Source organism: Rhineura floridana, chromosome 9, assembly GCF_030035675.1.
Source record: "Rhineura floridana isolate rRhiFlo1 chromosome 9, rRhiFlo1.hap2, whole genome shotgun sequence".
In the NCBI taxonomy this organism is placed as follows: Eukaryota; Metazoa; Chordata; class Lepidosauria; order Squamata; family Rhineuridae; genus Rhineura; species Rhineura floridana.
This window is the reverse complement of record NC_084488.1, coordinates 55766139-55788923: the sequence shown is the minus strand read 5'-3', so window position 1 is coordinate 55788923 and position 22785 is coordinate 55766139. Positions and strand designations below refer to the sequence as shown.

The following is a 22785-nucleotide window of genomic DNA, read 5'->3' as shown; positions in this document are numbered from 1 at the left end:
GAGATTAATATGGAGAAATCTTTTCATTATTGCACAGAAATGCTGCTTGCGTTCATTTAGATTTAGAACACCCTTAAGTTTTGGAAAATTTATAAATGCCCATTTATTTTTATTTAAGACTAAATTCATTATTGAATGTATTGAATTTTTATTTTCTTTAATTTCATAGTTTTCTTTTGAGTTCCTTTGTGAGGTGAACGTTAATAATTGTTGCATTTTGTCTTCTAAAGGCTCTGTTTCAGGTGTAGGGACATCTAACAGAATAATTTGTTCTCGTAGTTAGTTGGATTGGCTGCTCGGGAACTTTAGATTTCTTATTTCTTCTCTTTCGCTTTTTTCTTCTTTTTGTCTCAGATTGCTGAGATGGAGGATCTATCAGTTTAAAAAGCTTTCGAACGTTCATTTGTGATTTGGATTTAGTTTGAGGTTTTCTTTTGCTACATTGCTTACAGTGGACTTGATGAGGTTGTTTAGTTTTGGAACCTTTCTTAGAATGGTATTTGACATCCATGGGCGTAGTTTGCGATGATTGCGTTGCAGTATCAGGGTTTTCATTATTCCCACATTTGTTATTTTCTTGTTTCATTATACAATTTGTTAGTGTGGTAAGTAATGAGATGGATTCGGCAACAAAGTTTGAGATCTGAGTTAAAGATTGGGTTACTGCAGAGCTCCATGCTTTGTTCAAAATTATATCTTTGCACGAAGAAGTCTGTGAAATGTCTAGATATCCTGAATTAGGGGGGCTACCCCTTAAAATGAGGCTAAAGATCTCATCTTGTTCTATTGGAGCGGCATGCGCATTTGAGGTATATAGAGCTTCATCCAGTAGATTTGACTCCGGCATAGCTTCCTCGAAAAGTGATGGTGGGTGTTGTTCCTTTAAATTTATCAACTCGGCTGAAGCTTCATTTAAAGAGGATTCCAATGGAGGCATGGAGCTGTATGAGATCTCATCCCATGGATCTACTTTCTGCTTGTCTTCTTCTAAATGTAAGGAATTCTTTATAGCTTCTATTGCATGTAGCTCTTGTGCAAGATTTAATGTTGAGTTTTCAGGAGCTTTACCTAGCAAAAGGTCTATGTTACTTAATGTCCAGTCATTTATATCATTATCTGTCTCTAACTGAGCATTACAATTGGGTTCTGTCTCTTGCTTTGATGTCTCCTTTATATTATAAAATTGAGTTATTTTTAGTTGTGTTTGCTTAGGGTTCTTTGCATTGTTTGCATGAACTGAAGGAAGTTCTTCGTTGGGTGAAATACCCAAATTTTTGTAGGCTGTTCTCATTAGAACCATATTTTGTTTCCAGTTCTTTAAACTGTAATCTCATCTGGTCTTTAACTGGAATGATCATCAAGCTAAACACATTATGACTTCCAAGTGGTAATTGTCCATTGCTAAAAACATTAATATTAATTTGAAGGGTAGGTTTGTTAGAGTTATTATAGTTGTTTCTTTAAGCTCTAGATATTGAGTAGCAGTAATTGCCAGTTGAACTTTTCAGTCTTATCTTCTTTCCTACTTTCTTGTTTTCCACAAGGACATTTATCCTCAATTATAAGTCCATTGGGAGTGGGTTAAAGAATGTTGATATATTAGTTCCACTTATCCTTAGCTGTTTGTAGTAGTTCTCAAAGCCAACGTAAAATGAAACCTCGGGTCAATTAAAGTTCGTGACTCAAGGTTATCTCTGTGAATTATGAACGTTATAAATGAGAAGTCTCTGGTTTGAAGTTGATGTCAGTTAAAAATTAAAAGCACAAAGCTTAAACTCACATGTAAATTAGAAAGCTGGAGGAGCATGAAGATACAGCTGCTGTAGCTTAGGTTGCCATTTTTTTAAACTACAACTCCCATCAGCCCCAGCCAGCATGACCACTGGATTGGGCTGATGGGAGTTGTAGTTCAAAAAAGTAACTTTTCCAAGCTCTGCCTCCTACCCTCTCTTCTATTCTGCAGCCCCACTATCACTTTCACACCCTTTTCTTACTTCCTCCTTTCTTCTTTTTTCAATTCCCCTTGCACACAGACCCCCCATTTCCATGCCTCCCTTGGTCTCCAATTTTGCAGCCCCTTTTGCACACCCACCCCATTTACACCTTCACCCCCTTTCCTTACCATCTCCCCTTCATTTTCTCAACTCCCCCTTGCACACATTTCCATTTCCTCCTCCTCCCTCTTCTTATGCAGCCCCCTTTGCACACCCATCATGATGATATATGTTACTGTATCTTGGTGGGAGGGGGAAAAGTTGCTGTGATTGCTGCTTGAGTTATTGAACCCAGGTCTCCTTTCTCCTCCTGTTGAAGGTAAAGGAAAAAGAAATCACACACATTCCAGACATATTCAGAACTTGGCTACCTGTTTCCCTGGATTGTGGGACTGTTTACACGTTACTTTATTTCCTGCAACCCATGCTGCCCGCATTCTCCACCACTCTGTTATGACATGCGCTCTTGGGAACCTGAGTGTGTGAACTTGTCACCCACATTTCTCATGAAACACACCTCTTTGATAGGAGGGGGATCTTTTGCTAGGGATAAAACAAGTGCTTTGCCCTGAAGTGTGCCTAAATGGTGTATGTATAACCCAAGCAATGCAGGTCCAAACCAAAATAAAGCAAAGCTTAATTTTATGGAGAGAAAGAGAAGAATAGCATTACAAAATTACTGGGTGTGTGGCAGCTTAATCATTAATATCCTAACTCATTCATAACTTTAAACTAAAGAGATCAAAGGACCCTATTACTATAAAGAGTGACAGGTAGGAGAGATTACCTATCCTAGGCCCAGGAGTGTGCAGCTGAATACAGCTGGAGTGATGTGTAAGAGCTCTGAGCTACAATCAGGAAGGAATCTGTTTGCCTCAATGCTTGGGCCGAGGCTCAAACTCCCTTCCTGGTTCTGTTCCTGCAGTCCTGCATTGAAAGCATTGTTACATGTGTTGGAGCTCAGATTGCCATTCGCCCCCCTTTCTAGATTCAAGCCTCTTTTTAAAATATTTTTTCTCTCTCACCCTCCCTACACAGGAGGAGTCTGGGTATGAGGTGATTTTGTGTGTCTCTCTCTCTGTGCATATAAGTTTCTTGCTGATCCTGAGAAACTCAGGCTACTTTTTGAACAATGGAATGATTCTTCTGTGCATGAGGGAAATCTGCCAAGGAGAAGATAACATTTATTTCAGTTTCTCTTAGTTATTTTTGTTGCTTCCAAAATGGCCTTGTTGTCCTTCACACAATACCTCAGAAATGCATAGCCAGTGATACAAAAGGGGGGAGTGTAGGGTGGGAGTTATAGTTCTGGGCCTTGCACCTCGTAACTGGACTGAGGGACACAGAGAGCAAAATGATGGTTTTAAACAATGGCAGAGGTTTGAGTAGAGTGAACAGGGGGAGACACTGAGAGAAAAATCATGATTTAAAACAAGGTTTGAGTATAGTGAGAAGGGAGTTGGGAAAGGTTCTGTTTTGTTAGCTTCTGCATTGTAGCCATCTCTGCTATTTCTTCTTATTGAAACATTGTTTTAGAAACAACAACCCTCAACCTGTTCCTCCCTTCCAAAATCTATGCAGACCTCTACCATTGTTTTAAACCACCACTTTCCCCCAGTCAGTGTCTGTCCCTTTTCTCTCCCATACCATCACCACTGTTTTGTGCAACCTGCCTTGTCTTTCGTTTCCCAACCCTGCCCTGACGTTATGCAAATCCAGGATTCTGATGAAGTACTACAAATCCTCCAGTGGGGGCTTTATGATGACACTCGTACATTTTTATTATATGTAAGACAAGTTGCATCCTCATTGTTCCCATCTGTACCAGAAATGGAAACCAAAGGGGCAGGAAAGTGATATGGTGCACTGGACTGTGGCCAGTTTGCTGACTTGACCAGGCTTTTCAGAAGGTAAGAGGGAGGAGGTGAGAAAGGAGAACGGATGAACAACCACTTACCTGCTCTTTCCTTCCTGCGGGGACCTGGAGGAATAACTGATATTTTATTTTATCTGTTATTACTTTTCCCCAAGGAGCTCAAAGTGGCATACACAGTTCTCCTCCCTCTTCATTTTATCCTATCAACCCTGTGAGGTAGATTTGGCTGAGAGATTGTGACTGGCCCAAGATCACCCATGGGCAAGCAAGAATTTGAATCCTGGTCTCCCAGGTCTCGGTCAAATGCACTAACCATTATACCAGAGAGCCTCTGGGCTTAGGGCAGTATATAAATAAAATAAAATAGAATAAATAATAAATAATACTGCACTGGCTCTATTGTATGAGAGAGCAGTATATAAAAATTTCATAAATAAATAAATAATCTTGGCAAAAAAGGCTCAATTTTCCACCTCATTCTCAGGGTGCTTCAGAATTCATTTAGAATTTTGGTGGTTGAGGGTTTTGAGCTTACCTTATCATTGTGAGGAGACTGGAGATGGTGTATGTCTCTTTTTCTAGTAAACATTTCTCCAACACTCCCTGATCTGAAAAAGCTCCGTAGGAGGAGTTTCCTCATGACATCTTCCCCTTTGATGTTGATTTTGATTGAAGTGCAGACATCCAGGAAGGTGGCATGATTTGAAGAACGAAGGAAAAGACACTCACAAACACCATTGTCACCTCAAAAGTAAGTTAACCACATCAAAAGCCCTACATCCTCATCCATGAGAATTTCACCAAAATTTTCTCTCCCCCTTGGAAATTTTCAAATGCAATTTTTATGTGATAGAGAATGGTCTAAAAGAAAATGAGATTTTTTTGGCATAGTACTAACTGAATTAAGAAACATATTTTAGTGAGCACAACGGTTCCTAGGCTAGCATATAGAGGGCTAGAGCACTCTCTTTTGCATCACATTAGTGGGTGTCACTGAAAACTACAAATGTGTTCTGTCTTAACTTGCTAGACCTTGCCAGCTAACTTTGTCACTGAAAACTGCAAATGTGTTCTGTTCTAACTAGTTAGACCTTGCCAGCTAATTTTTAGACATAATGGAAACTTTTGAGCCAAACAGTGGCAAGCTGGTGTTTGCTGGCATTGCCAGCTTTTAACTGGAAATCTTCTTGGGCCTCACTCCCTAAGTACTTGTTAGGATATTTCCATATAACCTAGAAAGCAGAAATCTGCTATGTTGATGATTGGCTTACTAGAAAGTTTTGAAACTAGTATATTTGTCAATTCCTGCATCATGCCAGGCCCAAGCCATTCCTCATGCCAGGGTACTCAATTATGAATGCTCCTTTAGCAATCAGAAATTCTGAAAATGGGCCATTTTCACATTGGACCATTTCAGCCTGCATGGGAGGCTCAGAGGCTGGCAATGCAAGAATGGGCCTTTTCGGTGATGGTTCCCCGGCTGTGGAATGCTCTCTCAAGGGAAGCATGCCTGGCGCCTTCTTTATCCATCTTTAAGTGCCAGGCAAAGACCTTCTTTTTCACTCAGGCCTTTGGCCCTTGATATGTGCTATCTTAGTTAGCTTCTTTCATTTTGGGTTTATGTTTTTATAGTGCATGCTTTTAAATTAGTGTAATATTGTATGTTTTTAAATCTGTTTTATATTGCATGTTTTTAAATCTGTTGTAAGTTGCCTAGATACCGCTGGGTAGGAGGTGACCAACAAATGAAATAAATAATCATTTTCAATATCATCATCTACCAAACTTAGTAAAAGATAATTTCCTTAAAAAATAAAACAGCCACATCCTAGCAGAGAGCAAGCAAAAACACTCATGGGGTGGAAGTTCTTCTGCCTCTTCAAAAGACTTGAACACTCAGTTATGGTAGGGTGTGTGGATTTCTATCAGCAGCCAGAAAGATGCATCTATAGGTCTGTAATGCAAGCTCAATTTGCTTCTACGTTTTTTATTCTTTGCACTTCTTACTTTGCTTGCATTGCCCATTTCGCACCCCCATAAAATGCAGAAAGGGAAAAACACATAAAGGACAATCTCCATACATGTGGAATTTGCCCGTCACATTACTGCCTTTTAATGAAGAACAGACTGGACCTGTACTCTGCCCCCCCCAAAAAAGGATGGCCTTGTATTAATGCCATCTGCAGAGTAAAACAAAACAAGGTACTGTGTTCAAAACGCTGTAGTGTTCAAATCCACTCCTGTTAACACTGTTTTGCAAGATCTTTTTAATGCATTTGGCAGGTTCTTGGGCAAACTAGAAATGGTCTATCGCCAGCAATTGCAAAGCATTATACTGTGGCCAGAAAGAGTAGGTTGGAAACACAAGGATGGTTATTGTCAGATATTGTCCCAATTGATATTCCTTGCGTATACAGAAACTTGGACTTCTACCAAACAATAGAGGGAAGAAAATGAAATGAGCCACATTAAATGCAAATGTTCACAAGCACTTGTTAAAAGATAAAAATATTAGCATAATCATGAAGTTTCTTCCATTGCTTTTTAAAAACTGTACTCATTATCCAGAGCAGTTCTGAGACAAGTAAAGAATATTTTCACTATAGCAACGATAAAGTTTTAATTGGTGTGAGTTTAAGCCTGTTTATGGATAAACTTGGGAATGAGAAACTCTCTTCTTAAAGAGCAGACAAGCCCTACCCTTACTTTGGAAAACGGCCTCTTTTCTGTCTGGCATGGCGCCATTGCAAGAAGGTTGTGGAGCTCAGGAACAAAGAAATATCTCTCTTTCTTGTTTCCTGAGCCTCTAAGACCTAGCAATGGAGAGAGAAAAGAGGAACTTCTCCAAGATAAGAAATGTCTGATTTTGGCAAAGGAATGGTAGACCACCAGAAGAAGCTTCAAGGAGTAAATCCAGGCTATGGAACTGTGATCCAGATCCAGGCCATGGATTCACCACCTCTGCTTTAGATCTTTCTCAAAAACTCAAAATTTTGTTAACAAAATTAGGACTGAGTCTTTTGGTGCACAATTTAATGCACATCTTCTCCAAAGAAAGTCCCATTGGGTTAAGTCCTACTGAATTTGCAATTAAAAGCAGAAAAAAGTGTAATTGATTTTAAAGAACAAATGCTGTACAGAGTTAAGTATGATTTGTTTTTGAAAAAAAAAATTCAAGTAACCAGGGAGAGCTTGGCATATTGATAGCAATCAATATACTGAAAAAAGCAGGTGGGGAAAATACTTTTTATATTACTGCCACTTTGGTTTCATATGCCTTCTGGCTAAAAGGGAATTAGGCAAATTAATGAATGATAACAGGTAATCGCCATGATATAATTCAACATTTTTATTCATTACTTGGATGAGGAAGTGCAGGGAATGCTTATTAAACTTGCAGATGATACAAAATTGGGAGGAATAGCAAATACCCTGGAGGACAGTAACAAAATTCAAAGTGATCTTGATAGGCTGGATCATTGGGCTGAAAGCAACAGAATGCAATTTAATAGGGGTAAGGGCAAAGTTCTGCACCCAGGAAAAAGAAACCAAATGTACCGTTATAAGATGGGTGATACATAGCTCAGCAATACTACATGCAAGAAGGATCTTGGATTTGATGTTGATTCACTAATAAGCAAAAAACCTTGCGGTTTAAGAATGTACCTATAGCCCACAGATATTTCTACCAAACTTTAAAAAGCAGGGAAATTGGGCAGCTATAGTGAATGCACCAGGGGAGCAGGAGACCTGAACTCCTCTCTGAGATATTGTACTGCCCTACAAAGTTGTCAAAATGCAAACACAATTTGGGTTGGTCTTTCACAGTCCAATCCACTTGCTGTGTAGCTTGGAAGAATTTGGTAACATGTGCCTCTGAGGCAAGTGGATTGGACTGTGAAAGACCAACCCAAATTGTGTTTGCATTTTGACAACTTTGTAGGGCAGTACAATATCTCAGAGAGGAGTTCAGGTCTCCTGTTCCCCTGGTGCATTCACTATAGCTGCCCAATTTCCCTGCTTTTTAAAGTTTGGTAGAAATATCTGTGAGCTGTAGGTACATTCTTAAACCGCAAGGTTTTTTGCCTATTAGTGAATTTCCCTGCTTTTTAATCCAGGAGGTAAGAAATGGGATCCTGTGCAAGTTTGCTGAGAATGGATTGATCATTTGCATACTTATTGAGTTCAGTGGGATTTACACACACACACCAGGCAATCATGCTTACGATAGGTGAAACTGACCACAGGGGATGGGGAAGGGAGGAGGGGGAGGAGGGAGGGGTGGAAAGGCAGAGGGGAGGACTGGGATGGTAGCAGGCAGGAGGGGGAGGGGAGAAGAAGGACAGATGTGGCCGTTTGCATGTTTATTGAGTTCAGTGGGATTTACTCCTGTGCAATCATGCTTAGGATAGGTAAAACTGACTGGGGGGGAGGGATGGAGGGATGGAGTGGGCAGGGAAGGCAGAAGAAGGAGGAGGGGAGGAGAAAGGGAGAGGAAAGGGGAAGGAGGGAAAAGGCAAGTTTGATCATTTGTATGATTATTGAGTTGAATCGGATATACTCCTATGCAATCATGATTAGGATAGGTAAAACTGACCAGGCTGGGCCTGCCAACCAAGACGTCTTCTGTATCTTTCACAGTTGGGCAGGGGGAAGGGAGAATTCTACCTTGTGGTTTTTCCCATTACAATGTTTCAAGAACCCCGGCACTTGGCTGACTTTCTCTTCTCCTAAAGATATAGGATCAGGATCAGGCCCTGAACCTGGCAACCCTACCTCCCACCCAAATTTAAAACAAAGCTGTCCCTGGCCACATCCACACCAGGCCTCTATTACACTTTGGACAATCATTATTTATTTATCTATTTATTTAGTGTATTTATATACCGCCCCATAGCCCAAGCTCTCTGGGCGGTTTACAATAACTAAAAACAAATATACAAATTTAAAAACACATCTTTTAAAAACAATTTAAAACAATTTATCATGGCTTCTCTCAAAGCCATGGCTCAAAGCCAATCATGGCTTCTCTCAAAGAATCCTGGGAAGTGAAGTTAGTTAAGGGTGCTGAGAGTTGCTAGGAGATGCCCTGTTTCTCTCACAGACCTTCAATCAGAGTGGCTGACTGTTAACCATTCTCTCAGGGGAATAGGAGTCTCCTCTCAGCACCCTTCACAAACTACACTTCCCAGGATTCTTTGAGGGAAGCCATGACTGTCTCAAGTGAAATCAAGTCTGGTGTGGGTGTGGCCCTCTGATTAGCCAAGCCCAGCAGCTGTGAGGCTTTTAGAACACTGACAGTTGGTCCTTACTGAGCATGCCCTGCGTTATAATAGGCTTCCAGCCAAAATTTCTTAAATTAATTAAAAATCAACCAGGCATTTTTTTAACTTTTAAACTGCAGTAGATGAAGGTCAGTATTAGGATTACAGGTACTCTGTGAACATGGCTGATTTTTAATGAATTTCAACAGATTATGAGAACTCTGGCAGAAAAAAGTCCAAAAGGGCTCTGAGTTTTTTTCTCTCTTTTTAGACTTTGAACTCTCGATTCTCTCTGACTGTTTTGTGTATCGCCATGAAAATTGACAGGGTTGTTAAGGAAGCGTTTCTGAGTTCAGAACTATAAGTTTTGTAAGGCTTTGTTTTGAATGAGCTTATGGGAAGCCTCAGAATGTGGTGACCTTTGTCGCGCATCTCCATCAACATGGGTTGAATCTTTACCCATATTTAGACGACATTCTGATTCGTTCACACACAGCACAGTCAGCTTATCAGGACATTCACACCATACTAGCAGTTCTCCACGATCATGGATTCTTAGTCAACATCCCCAAGAGTCATTTGTTCCCTCAACTACGTTTACAGCATTTGGGAGCAATAATAGATATGGAACTGGAGACAATTTCTCTTTCGGAAGATGGAGTTCCAAAGATAAAAGTTGGCTGTTCAACCATTGTTAGCGAAGCCTGCAGAGGACTTGATGGTCTTAGCACTGGTGTTAGTCTTGCTTGTTTCCTCTATCCAAGTTACGCCATGGGTCAGATTTCATGTTCGTCCTCTACAATTGACACTGTTACCATACCAGTGGCAGATAGCACATTACATGCATCTCCAGCTTCCTCTGACACTGCGACTGAGAACCGCTCTTCATTGGTGGAAAAAGGATGGCAATCTACGCAGAGGACTTTCCTTAAAGGACCCACCACGGGAGACTGTCACATCAGATGCGAGTCTCCAGGGGTGGGGAGCTCACTGCAGAGGTCAAATCCTGCAGGGCTCTTGGTCCCCTCACGAATCAAACCAAAGCATCAACTTACTCGAACTTCGGGCAGCACGGTTGGCACTGCAACATTTTCTGCCTTTATTCCATCTAAAACATGTGCTGCTGAGAACAGACAACAACTGTGTGAAAGCGTTCATAAATCGTCAAGGAGGGACGAAGTCACTGGTTCTTCATCAGGAGGCATCTCTACTAATTTCCTGGGCAGAGCACATGCTACAATCATTGACAGTGGGATATATAAAGGGAATAGAGAATGTCCAAGCGGACTGGTTAACCAGACAGGAGATGTTGCCGGGAGACTGGCAGTTTCACAAAGATGTGTTCAAACAGATATACAGAAGGTTCGGAAGGATGGATGTGGACCTTTTCGCTTCAGATGTCAATCATCAACTGAAGAGGTATTACACTCGCTATCCATCTCTCAGAGCAGAGGGTGTAGATGCTCTAAATTCTCCTTGGCCAAAGGCGACACTGTATCTCTTCCCTCCTTTTCCATTGCTATCTCGGGTAATGAAAAAGGTAAGGATGGAGAGGGCCAATGTTGTTCTACTAGCACCAGATTGGCCAAGGAGGCTATGGTTCTCAGAGCTAGTCAACCTATCTGTCGAGCCCCCATGGCGTCGGCCTCTTTGACCACATTTGCTGCTACAAGGACTGCTTCGTCACCCCGATCTCCAATGGTTGAGCTTAACCGCATGGAAATTGAGCGGGGCAAACTGCTGAGGGCTGGATTACCCACGGAAGTGGTAACCACAATATTGGCATCTAGAAGACAGTCCACAATATGAAGCTACCAGTATACCTGGGCGGCCTTTTTGAAATGGTGTAATAGGAATCATGTTACACCTAGGAAGTCAGGATTTGCAGAGGTGTTATCCTTTTTAAATGCTGGTTTGAAGAAGGGGTTGAGACCCAATACTTTGAGGTGACAAGCATCTGCGTTGTCAACAGTCCTGTCTAAGTCTTCTTATGCATCACTGGGAGCTCATCCCTATATCAAACAATTTCTAAGAGGGGCTTCACTATTGTCACCACCTGTTCATCATCCTTTTCCAACATGGAATCTTCACAAGGTCAAACCACCATTTGAACCATTGAAAACGTCTACGTTACGAATACTTTCCTTCAAAGTATTATTTCTCATAGCAATAACATCAGCTAGACGAGTATCTCAATTTGCAGCTCTCTCGGTGGCAAAACATCTATGTATCTTCCATACTGACAGAGTCATTTTGAGAACAGATTCTACTTTCGTTCCAAAAGTTAATTCAGCCTTTCACTGTCAGCAGGAAATAGTATTGCCAACATTTTGTCCTTCGCCAAAGCATCCTCTAGAACACGCTTGGCATTCCTGGATGTGAGGAGAGCACTTAAAGTATATATAAATAGGACTAGGCCAATAAGGCTAACTGATTCTTTGTTTCTTACCACCCAACTACTCTCGGTAAAAAGGTGTCCTCCACTACTTTGGCGAGATGGATTAAGGGCTGCATTGCCTTAGCATGCAGTTCTCTCAACCTACCATTGCCTTCAGGCATTATGGCTCATTCCACTAGAGCTGCAGCTGCTACTGCAGCTTATTCAACAAATGCATCTCTTCAAGAAATATGTAGGGCGGCCACTTGGGCAAACCCTAATACTTTTACTAAACATTATAAAATAGATATTTATGCTTCAGCTGAAGCAGCCTTTGGGAGGCGAGTTATTCAGCAGGTCCTGTGTGATAATTGAGCATTTCTGTACCCACCCAATCAATACGTCAGCTCTGGAACATCCCACTTGGGGGTGTCCTGGTGCCCACTGGAGAAGGAACCATTTTACTCACCAGAAAGGTGTTTCTCAGTGGGCGCCAGGACACCGCCAAGGCCCACCCTGGGATACACACGACAGGAAACATGATAATAAAAAGGGTGGACACTGAGGAGTCAATGATCACTCCTCTCCCATGTATCATTCAGTGGAGTTGGCAGTCGCTCTGAGTAGAGACTGTACAGTTATTTTTACAACTTACATGTACAATGTATGTTTTCCTGATAATTACAGTTAATGTTGTCACAGTTTTTTAGATATCTATAAGTTTATATTTTAAGCTTGGCCGGACGGCGAACTAGCACTCCGTGGGAGGGGCCGCATTAACGGTCGTTTTGGAGTGTTAACTCTTTCCTGCCTCAAGCACTAGCAAGGAACACAATACTTTCCATTTAACATTGCGGAATGTGAAAAATCCCCGCTGACTATAGTATACAGCCACTCTCGTGGCTGTATAATCACAAATTGAATATGAACCAACAGTGCAATGTCGCTGCAAAACAGGCAAATGCTGTTTTAGGCTGCATTAACAGAAGTATAGTTCCCAACCAAAGTGAAGAATTAGTTACATTCTATTTGGTACTGTGTCCAGTTCTGGTCTCCGCACTTCAAGAAGGATGCAGACAAACTGGAACAGCTCCAGAGGATGCCAATGAGGATGATTAGGGGACTGGAAACAAAGCTCTATGAGGAGAGACTGAAAGAACTGGGCATGTTTAGCTTTGAGAAGAGAAGACTGAGGTGAGATACAATAGCACTCTTCAAGTACTTGAAAAATTGTTAAACAGAGGGCCAGTATTTCTTCTCAGTCATCCCAGAGGACATAGAATAATGTTCTGGGCTCCTACTGGGAGGAAGGGTGGGATATAAATCAAATAATAAAATCAAATAAAATCAAATAGTGGGCTCAACTTACAGGAAGCCAGATTTCAGCTGAACATTAGGAAAAACTTCCTAACTGTTAGAGCAGTACGACAATGGAACCAATTACCTAGAGAGGTAGTGGGCTCTCCGACACTGGAGGCATTCAAGACACAGCTGGACAACCACCTGTCGGGTATGCTTTAAGGTGGATTCCTGTATTGAACAGGGGGTTAGACTTAATGGCCTTATAGGTCCCTTCCAACTCTACATTTCTATGATTCTATTATATGTGGAATCCACATTCAGAGGCAGGGTAGCTCAATTAGCAGTGGCTAGGGAACAAGAGTGGGAGAGGGATATAGCCCTGCTTGTGGGTCTCCCATTTGTATCTGGCTGGTCATACTAAGAAACAGGATGCAGGGCTATTCCATCAGGGTTCTTACATCCCCCCCCCACTATTCAAGTTTTTCAGGGATAAAGGAACTGAATGGTAAAATGTTCTGTCAGGTATGATTGGTGTCTTGTGACCATACAGAGAATTAAGAAGAGTCAGGGCAGAATTAGTCATGATGGGGCTACCATTCACATCTCCTCCCCATTCATATTTGTGTGTGTGGGGGGGGATGTTGGAGTGGGGGTGTTCCTAGGTTGGAAACAGAAAAAAGTATCTGGAGCAACCAAGTACAGTAAAAATAAGATGTGAAAAAGTCTGGCACCTCTTTTCTACACTAGAAAAGTACACTCATCCTTACTTTATATGTGGGAGAAATTGATGCATCGAGTAAACACGTCTCTGCTAGCATCTCAGCCACCTAATTTGACCATCAGAATCGGTAAACCCAAATCTCTGGAGCAGAAGTCCCATCACCTTATACTCTAGAGCACATTCCCCTATGATTATACATTGCAGGAGAACCTTGGCAGTGGGGGGTATACTGTGTTTCAGGACAGCTTGCCTGCTGCTCTTGATCATCTCATTGAAGAATCCCAAGCTCTCCACAATACAGTGTCATAGACTCCCTCTGTATAGAGCTTGGTTGAAATCTTCCACAAGAAGCTACAACAACACAGGCTGGACTAAAGCAGGGATGGAGAATCTGTGGCCCTTCAGATGTTGTTGGATTCTAACTTCCATCAGTCCCAGCCAGCTTGGCTAATGGCCAGGAATTATGGGAGTTATAGCCCAGCAACCTCTGGAAGGCCAGGGGTTCCTCATCCCTGGACTAAAGGAATTACTGACAAAAGGAAAACAGAGGAAAACAAACCTGAAGATTATGTGATCTACCAACATAACAAAAAAGTATTCATCTCCACCCCTCTAGCTAGTCTTCACTCCCACATAGTTTGCCAGATGGTCCCCTTCCACTGCCTCATGTTCCTGATGCAGTGAAATCTGTTACTGTTGGTTTTAAAAAAAAAAAAAAAGCAAAAGAAAGAAAAGGATGAGGAGTGGGATTCGCTGATGCACAGAATTATGTAAAACATTAATTCATTTTTTAAAAATGAAACTGTGTTGGAATTGTTTTTAAGATGTTTTTAAGGATTTTTAAAAAAAGTTGTTTTAAAGATGTCTTGTTTTTAAGATGCTTTAAAGATGTCTTTAGGGTTTTATCACTTGTTTGCTGCCCCGGGCTTCTTGAGAAAGGGCAGGATATAGATTTAATAAATAAAGTATGTCATTGCCTTTAGTTTTTTATTAGTGGCTTCAGTCTTTTATATACAGCACATCAATTTTAGGATTAGAATAGGAAAAAACCCACGATGGAACCGGTTACTGATGGGGTTGGTATCCCTCTTTGGAGTCCTTCAGAGGCTGGACGGCCATCTGTTGGGGATGCTCTGCCTCTTGACATGCACGGCCTAGTTTATTGATTAGGGGGTTGGACTATTTTACATACAAGACTCCTTCCAGCTCTATGATTTGAACCAACTACAATGCTTAACTTTAGACTTGTCTAAAGGAACTAGGAACCTGCCTAGTTCCGCATCCGGCAAGCTGATGTGTGATCACATTTAAATATGTAGCTGTTCATACTAAAAGTCCATCTTTCCCACAAAAATGTAAGACCTGGAGTCTGCAATTTGAAGGGCACCCTAATCCTATCTATGTGAATTTGAAGTAAGTTCACCAAATTCAATTTGGCTTCTTCCAGAATATACATAATCCTCCGTGGCGCAGAGTAGTAAGCGGCGGTAATGCAGCCAAAGATCTGCTCACGGCCAGAGTTCGATTCCAATGGAAGGAAGAAGTCGAATCTCCGGTAAAAGGGGTTGAGGTCCACTCAGCCTTCCATCTATCCGTGGTTGGTAAAATGAGTACCCAGCATATGCTGGGGGGTAAAGAAAGGCCAGGGAAGGAACTGGCAATCCCGTCCCATATATAAGGTCTGCCTCGTAAACGTCGCAAGACGTCACCCTAAAAGTCGAAAACAACTTGCACTATAAGTGCGGGGACTCCTTTACCTTTTTTTTTTGCAAGCCTAATATCCAAAAGTGCTAACTGGCCTGCAATCTTGTTTCTGTTTCTTTTTAAAAAAGATCTTTTGGATCATGATCACAGAACTATTACACAGAGCAAAGGGGAGGCAAAACCTCAGGCCTCAGGGCCAAATGCAACCCTCCAGGCCTCTTTATTTCACCCTCAGTACTCTGCCCAGGTCACACACCCTCCCCAGCCACACACGCCATCTCTCTCCAGGCATCACCTCTTACCCACCTTGCTCCACACACCCTTCAGTGTTTTTGCCAGGGTGGGTTGTGTCCTTGAATTCTGATAATGACCCTTGCTTGCATGGATGAAGGATAAAGAGATGTGTGTGTTTAGAAATTAGCTCACTACATAGGGAGGGAATGATCTGTCAATTTAATTTCTCCCAGTTTCTCATTTTTCTAATCTTAAATTTGGTTCTCCACATTCCTGCATTAATTTGCAATTTTTTTAAAAAAAATCCTCATGAAAATTATTCAGCTTTTCAGGGCAAATTTCTCATAATAAACACATTTTATATGCAGTTTTGACTAATGTAAACATTTTTGTAAACAGTTTATCCTAATACAATCAGAGCTTGGAAACGTTACTTTTTTGAACTACAACTCCCATTAGCCTCAGCCAGCATGGCCACTGGATTGGGCTGATGGGAGTTGTAGTTCAAAAAAGTAACTTTTCCAAGCACTGAATGCAATGCATTTTGTATGTTATTTTCACCAATATATTCATTTTGTACACACTCTCTCCTAATATATGCATTCTTGTCAACTTTGCTTGGTTGCAGAACTGCATCACAAAATTTGGGTAAGTGAGAATGTCAAAGGATGGCTGTGTTTCCATTCTCATATTGTTTCAAAAAGTGTGAATTTGATAATTCAGTTTTAAATGCAAACTGAATCAAGTTTCTCGCTCATCCCTACTATAACAGAAAAAAATGCATGTATCGCCCCACCCCCTACTGCCTCTGGCCCCACCTACCACTGGTATGTGGCCTTTGTAAAGTTGCTCAGAGCAGAATGCAGCCTTTAGACTGAAATAGGTTTCCCACCCCTGATGTGGAGGTACATGTCCAATTCCTACACACACACATTGTGGCAAAACGAAATACCCTGCCACATCACCTTTTCATAACAGTTGTTGGGAATAGTCAAGCCAGTTATGGCAGAGTGAGCTTTCTCTTCTCAGCAACTTTTAATCTGTTCCTGTCAGCCTAGTCAGTTACCAGCTATAGCTCTCCAGCGGAACCAATTCTTGCTAGATGTCAGACATGAAGATGTTTGGGAACTAATCTTTTCTCCAGTAGGACAGCTCCTGTGTCTTTCAATAGATGCATATAAGGTAGGAATTAAAGAAATCAAATGTAAAGCTTTCTGTCTCTCAAAAAGGCCACATTCACATCATACATTTATTCCATGATTATTCCATTTTAAACAGTCATGACTTCCCAGAGAATCCTGGGAAGTGTAGTTTGTTAAGGGTGTTAAGAATTGTTGGGAGACCCCCAATCCCCTCACAGAGTAAAATTGCCAGAGTGGTTTAACAGTCAGTCCCCTCTTCCCAATGAATGGCTACTTTTGTTAGGGGATTATGGGTCTCATAATAACTCTCAACAACCTTCACAAACTATGGTTTCCATGATTCTTTGAGAGGGCCCATGACTGTTTAAAGTGGAATAAATGTATGGTGTGAATGTGGCCATTGTTAAAAGACAAAAGAAAGGTATCAGTCACTACCTGCTTCAAAATGTTGAAGTTTCTTGAAAGCATTTAACAGTTATTTTCATATAGGCAGAAATTTAGCAGATGCAGCTTTTCCTAGCATGGAGGTGAAGCAGTCAGATTGAAATGGCCTCGAACCATCTCTATCTTGTGAATGCATGGGATTGAGAGTTCTTGCATACTCCCCTTAGTCTGTATCTACACAGACAACTTATATGACAAACGTTGTGGTCACCTGAGCTTCCACAGTTTTTGTCAGCAGTTAGGTCTACCTCGGCGACTACAGTCGGAAGTCCTACCAAAAAACATACTAAGGTTTTGAGATATAGGAAAAATGGGAGTTCAACAGTAGATTATCTTTATAAATCTTATAATATTTATTCTTTACACAGTAAACATATTTATTGGTAATGCATACAGTGGCCTTAGCCACGGAGTCAAAATTAAATCAAAGTTTTTTACAAAATATGTAGATATATGACTTCCATATGAGTACATCTTCAGTACAGGCCTGAGCCAAATAGGTAGAGTCAGGATTAGAAGTCAAATATCAGGCTTATAGCTCAGAATTAAATATCAGGCTTATACATCTGTATACATTGCAGTATACAGTTAACATATCTTAAAGTATAATGTGCTATCAGTTCAGACTTATCAATTATACAAGTTACATTGCAATAACTGTGAAGTTACATTGCAAGGAATCAACATCACACAAGTTACATTTCCATGTCAATAAATTTCAATCTCTTGTCCATAAAGAAATGAATCGTCTCACTCTTGTGGGAGGCAGACTTCTGGTTATCAGCAGCAGCATAGCAGCAGTGTTTCTTTGACCAAATCTTCAGGGAGACTGGAAGAATACTGCTCCTGCACTCCTCTATTGATAGGAGTGTCTCAGGGCTGTGACCTTGCTCAACAGCTATCAGTTGCTGCCTCTACGCAGTGTCTCTCTGTGCCACCTGCCAGGGGCAGCAAGCGGGACCAGCTAACCTTCCAACTAGTCACTTTAACCAGAAGCAGGTGTTGTCCACACCATATAAGGCAGTTGTAGCTGGCAACTATGAGTTGTTATCTCATTTGTTTATACAAGCAAGAGTACATTGGCTGCCTGCCCAGAACTAGAAAAAGGAGGGGGAAGCAGAACCAGTCTGAACTTTATAAGGCTTGGCTGAATACTATGAGGAGGTCTGCATATCCGGACATATTATATCCTATATATTAGGATCAATACATACATTTTAAAGACTCTTAGATGGAAAATTTGCATACATTGAACATGGGGTCAGCCCATAACAAGATGATGGGCTTGGTGTCATTTTTATTTCTGGCCCAACTCCTATTCATTTAACAACAAATTAAGCCAATGAAGATTTTACCATCGGTTTATCTCCATGCTTAGAGGAGTCAGAATACCTTCTGCACTACACATTTAAAGCAGCATCATGTCACTTTAAACAGTCATGGCTTCCCTCCCAAAGAATCCTGGGAACTCTAGTTCATTAAGAGTGCTGAGAGGTGTTAGGAGACCCCTATTCCTCCCACAGAGCTACAATTCCCAGAATTCTCCAGAAAGAGGCAGTGACTTTTTAACCACTTCTGAGAATTGATGCTCTGGGGGGGGGATGTAAGAGTCTCCTAACAACTCTCAGCACCCTTCATAAACTACACATCCTAGGATTCTTTGGGGAAAGCCATAGCTCAGCCTTTCCCAACCAGTGTGCCTCCAAAAGCTGGTTTGGGAGGAAGCTCCATAAAGACAGGGTTCTCCTATTAGGCAGAGTGAGGTAGTCACCTCAGGCAGGTGATTTGTGGTATCATGAAAAGGCAGCTAATTGTTAGTTATTACTATTTTTTTTTTAGTCCCAAGGAAAGGCTCTTGTGGAAATTTATGTCTAAGTGCCAACTTTATTTGATCAGCCTTGTGTACTCTACACCTTCACTTGGGGAAATGCTCTTTGTTGTTTCCAAAATGTCTTATGCTAGCCCTGACAGCCACCTCTGAAAAGGCCCTGTCCCTATTGACTGCCAAGGTCATATTGAAGACAGAGGTGCAGGGAGCAGTTTAAAATCTGATAAGCCAACCTCAACATGGCAGAAGCCTGGGAAGTGGGTAAATAAGTGAAACAAATTGTCTCTTAGCCATAAGGTTGTTTAGGCTGACAGTAGGCCTAGTTGTAATACATTAGTGCTCTGAGGCATAAGAAATTGAGAGACATCACATGTTAGAAACTTGCCACAAATGTTACCGTATACCATTGCCACCACACCAAAGAAGACTCATGACACATATATGGAATAATGTTATATTTATTAAAATATAACAAATAATCAATCAAATTCAATTCAAACAATTAATTGATTTCAAATACTTCGGGCAGGTGAGGCTCAACCTAGCTGTGAGGGAATAGACCCTCCAATACAGAAGACAAGTCAGTCACATCGGACTGTAACTCCCAGTCAAGGATGTGGGAAAACTTATCCCTCCTTGCTATTGGAGTCAGGTATGTGGTTCCAACCTCCGCATCCTGGCCCCGCCGTACAGGTGTTCACCATGATGTGCAAGCCAGTCCCACAAGGACACTCCCCAGATCCACACCAGACATTAAGACTTGATTTTTTCCTAGGGAGCGCCCTTTACCAGAATGCCTCAACTGCCTCAAATTTCACCCCATTTACCTCACCTGCCCAAATTCCATGCCAGCCAAACCAGAATCACCACAACCCTTCCCAGCAAGCCAACTGAATCAAACCTAGCAGTATGGAGTAGGCAAAACCAAAGAGATTCTGAAATCACGATCTCCAAGAAAAAAATCCTACTCAGTCCCATTTGGTGACTAGCAGAGCCCATACTGACAAGGGAGGGAGGGAGGGTGCCGCAAGGCAAAAAAGGCAAGTTTTTAGGGAGGAGCAGACTTATTTATAGCCGCTCAATCCCTACACCTAATTGGTCAAAAGACCCCACTTGACCACTTGGAAACCTTCAGGAACCTTCCCGAGCCTTCTCAATAATGGGGTGGCGGCAAACACGCCCCCGCACAAGGCTGGAACGCCATAATTATAAACACTTCTGTTTGTTTTCTTCTCACATGATAAAATACATAACTGCAATTCAGAAAACAGCAATATGAACAGTTTGCCTTTCAGTGCTTGCTTACTTACTGCTGTGTAGTTGCTAAGTTCAGTCAGAAATTATACATCCATCCCTAGGAGTTTTATTATAATCAAAGGAAAGCATCTCAAATGTTTTGAGGGTCTTTGTAATACAGATGGCTCTGTAACATCAGAACGATATCCCCACCAGAGGTTTGCTATTGCCACACAGTTTAAGGAAGCATCAGCCAGACGGCAATTAGAACTGTCATACAGATTACTGCCATTGGTGTCCAAAGCAGGCCAAAGGAGACCACAGATATGAGAAACTACTACCTGGAAAGTGAGTGTCTTCAGGCAACTGCCAAAAGGAAAACAACTTTTTTGGGACTCTAAATCAGAACCCCAGAAACTCAAGAGTTCTCTACTGGAGACAGCAAGAGAAGCAGTAGATGAAATACATTGTCATTATTTGATATTGATATGTTGATTAATTAATTTGTTTTAATTGTAGAGACTTTACTTTTTTATATTGACTTTATGTTGATTTTCATTTTAAGCCACTTTGAGTATTTTAATAGAAAAGCTGAGTAGAAACATTCAGTCAAATCAAATCAATTATGGCCCTGAGCTTTCCAAAACTTTGGCATGGTTTAGAGGGGAATGTGACCTTTTTAATAAATTACACTTACTCCTAACAATGAAAGGTAAAGACAAATTATCCTGTGTCCCCTGAAACAGTCTCCAGGAATGACAGTGTGACATCGAGGTGGCAATTCAACTTACTCATTTCCTTTCAAAGATATAATTACTAAGATATACATAATTGAAAGAAAATTCTTAAAGACGAGAAGTGCACGACACTAAGGCTTTTGGGTATTAAAAAATGCACATAACTGTCAAGCTCCAGCTTCCCAAACATGCTTCAAGGAAATGACTTCCAATTCTGTTTCAAAAAGAAGCACATTCACTTCTTAAAATTGAACTGTCACTCCATTTCTTCTCAGTCCCCCCCTCGTTAATTGCATAGGAAAAGTTCCATTTCCCTGAATGGAAAAAAATAATTGAATGGAAGCCAATGAATCACTTCATGTGAAATGATGCCATGGCATTTTTATGTTAAAGAGAGAGCAGAAATTTAGTAACATAAGCCTATGGTATGAACTATTCACTATATGTAGGTTGCTTTTATAAAATTCAAAAACTATTTTTCTCAATTTTTTAAAATTAGAGATATGTTCAGTTTTGCTGAGTGTGGAGTTGTCTCATCCTGTTATTTTAGTATTTTGTTGTGTGACACCCACATCTTTTGCTGAATTTATGCCATTCAGTTCCATTTGGATTGTTTTTTTTTATTAAAAAGACTGTAGTGGTTTTATTTGTTTTTATAACTGTATATTACATTGTTGTAACCACCACCATCATGCTATGAAATTATATAAATAAATTTATCATACACACTGCTGATCCCATCCCTGGACATCCCCAAGTCAGCATGGATGCCTGCAGTGAAGAAGTGCACCTTTCCACTTGATCAAGCCTCCGGATCACTCTTAATTGTACAGCGTTCCTGATTCACTGATGAAACCAATGTCACTTGGCCCTGCAATCCTATGGTCCCTGGGAGGGTGTCCCATGGGCCATAGGAAACATCAGATCTCCCTCCCTGAAGATTCTGTGGTTCTTACACCAACAACAGCTCTGATGTTAGTAGGGCTGAAAGGAATGTGTGCTAAGTGTGTGGGCGGGATTGGGGGGTGTTGAGAAAAACTGCCCCAATCTCCTTTCATGTACCAAAACCAGGAAGAAAACTGCACTAGCTATGGAGCTGGGATAGTTGAGTTCCTTCTCATTCAGAAGTAAGGGAGCGCTCTTAACAAACAAAAACCCAGAAAAGTATGGAGGAACAAAGAGTGCTACTCTACCCTTATTTCTGTCCTGTCAATAAGAGTCAGGCAAGTTGTTGGATGAGGCATCGTAAAAGTGGTTCAGTAATGAACCTCATAATCATTTTACCTATACTTAGATTATAGATCTGGTCAAAAAGGTTTTTCTTCCACTGCCATAAAAGAATAAGATACCATTTTAAATTCTGGAAATAAACTTAAGTACTCCCCCCTGACTTTTTAAAAATATTTTTTATAAAATCCCCAGAGTATATAAAGAACATGGTTACAATTTTCCATATTAAACAGCACACAGCTGTATTTATTGACCAAACCCATCTACTTTGCTCAAAGTTGTTAGAAGCATTTGATGAGGTTTGTCTGAGCTGTTTGAGGCAAAAAATAGCAGCCAAGAAAGTTAGAGGGCAGGTCAGCAGCTGTGAATATGTACTTGTGTCTGCATTTAGCAAACAAATCTTGCTCCTGATTTGAATCATGCTGCGGGGTATCCTAAAAATGGATGGCTTCTAAGCATGGCCTGAAAAACATTTATTTTCACAATGTTTTTTCTGCTTGTTCATGGAAACCTTAAATGCTTTGAGGACATATAAACTGCCTTTGTCCCTTAACTTAGGCTGGCATCCAATTGGCCACTGTGGGCAACAGGTTGCTGGATTAGCAGGACTCTGCTGATGTTCTTAACAAGAAAGGAATATTTCCTTTGATTGAAGCCAATGTAGCACTATGGAAAGTCACTTAGTATACTTGTTCT

At 41.0% G+C, this 22785-nt stretch overlaps 1 long non-coding RNA gene across 2 annotated transcripts in view; it reads left to right on the top strand.

Moving 5' to 3' along the window:
* The first annotated feature begins 904 nt into the window (after positions 1-904).
* Positions 905-22785, top strand: part of LOC133364041 (uncharacterized) — a 47573-nt gene continuing 25692 nt past the window's right edge. Inside the window, exons 1-2 of one of the 2 annotated variants that reach the window (XR_009757819.1) lie at positions 938-993; positions 4453-4621. This is a non-coding gene — a long non-coding RNA (uncharacterized LOC133364041). Of the gene's footprint in view, positions 994-4452; positions 4622-22785 lie in introns of both variants that reach the window. The other variant, XR_009757818.1, reaches the window with a different exon arrangement.